General features: G+C 32.3%; 1 protein-coding gene across 1 annotated transcript in view; it reads right to left on the bottom strand.

Annotated features, from left to right (window-relative positions):
• LOC101305855 (calcium-transporting ATPase 10, plasma membrane-type-like) overlaps positions 1–1,707 on the bottom strand; it is a 19,526-nt gene that overhangs the window by 9,810 nt on the left and 8,009 nt on the right. The window lies entirely within an intron of this gene.

Below are 1,707 nucleotides of genomic sequence, written 5' to 3'. Positions count from 1 at the left end.
AATGTTGTAAAATGAGTCCCAAAAGTTGTAAAATTAGTCCTCAAAGTTGTAATGTGAGTCCTTAAAGTTGTAAAATTTTAGTTACAACATTATTCCTCATGTGTCGTTAAAGTAGTAATTGAGTCCTTAAAGTTGTAACAACTTTTCTTTTATCATCTTGAAGACTCAATTATCACTTTACGCACACATTTTACCACTTTAACGACACATGAGGACTAATGTTGTAATTAAGTTTTTTACAACTTTAAAGACTTATATTACAAATTTGAGGACTAATATTACTACTATGAGGACTCGTGTTACAACTTTATGACAGAGTTGATGCATGACATGCATTGACTCATTGTAGAATTTTCCGAAAATAATAAAGAATACAATTAATTAATTATCGAATTGGAAAGTCTAGAGAGAAAAGATATACTTGTTTTTGTATGATTATTGTTCTTAATAGTCATTACGTAAGAGGAGATAATTGTCATTCAATAACTCATAATAAAGGGAGGTCAAAAGAGCAAATTTGGAGGTTTCAATAGCCTCACTCTAATTGCAATACCAAAAACGAAAAAGTGATTTTTGTTGGCAGTACGTCGGGGAAGGATGTTGATGGATATGCAAGAGTAGGGAGGTCCTTTGTGTTGTGGCTACCGCTGGACACTTCCCTAGTAATTGAAATTTCCACTAGTTCTACTTAATCAAATTAATCAAATAGCTAAGATTCATTTACTACAAGCCTTAAGTATGAATAATGAATTCTTCAGAGACTCTACATATTGAAAGCTTTATTAGATATAGATCAAGCAATCAACTATTAAACCTAGGAACTAAGAAGAAGATTCGAAGCGCATCTTAATAACACAACCTGACATCTTGTAAAGGCCCAACTTTACTTCTATAAATATTTATGAATCGTGAGAGGTTCCTATCTTGAATTAGCGGGTAAAAAGAAATTAACTTTTTGAGAAAAAAGATACGGGAGATTTTAATAAAACTGAATCAGCTGCTAAGAGATTAATTATAGCAAAAGAGCATCATGGATGGAGCTTAGAGTGGGTGAAGGGTGTAGACCATGATTCGCTAGGTATGAGTTTGCTGGGTTTCAATTAACAACAAAATTAACAACAAAGGATATTGTTGGAAAGATTTTAGGTGTAAAATTTGCTGGGTCTACATAAAACTTTGCTGGGTACATTTACCAACACTCTAAAAGTATTCTAAAAACGAAGGAAGAAGGAGACGAAGAAAAGGAGATTGAACATTTTTTTTTACTGAGGTGACTGCATTGTTACATATTACTAATTACAGTTTTACATGGACTAGACTTGTATAGTATTGCAAACACATGTATGTCAAACAACAATTAGGAGAAAACGATGAGTAATTTTACACGCACACACGAAATAAGTTGCTATGACAACTCTAAGAGTTTTAACCTCATTTTCTTTTGTTCCTCTAAAAATATTTGCGTCCGGACTAGTATGTACGTGTGCGTTCGGACTTTCTCTTTTTTATATATATTTGCTAATATAAATCATAATCTTAACCGTTCAAAAGTTGAATTAACCGATGATGATCACTTCTGCAAAAAATCAATGTAAATAACAATCGTTTGCTCAGTTGATTGCATGAAATAAATTGACGGCTGATCATGAGATTGCTAACTGTTCATTTGTTTCAAGCAATCGGTTGAGTAAACGATTTTTGTTTACA

Source organism: Fragaria vesca, linkage group LG5 (assembly GCF_000184155.1).
Source record: "Fragaria vesca subsp. vesca linkage group LG5, FraVesHawaii_1.0, whole genome shotgun sequence".
Classification (NCBI taxonomy): domain Eukaryota; kingdom Viridiplantae; phylum Streptophyta; class Magnoliopsida; order Rosales; family Rosaceae; genus Fragaria; species Fragaria vesca.
This window is presented reverse-complemented; position numbering and strand designations above follow the sequence as displayed.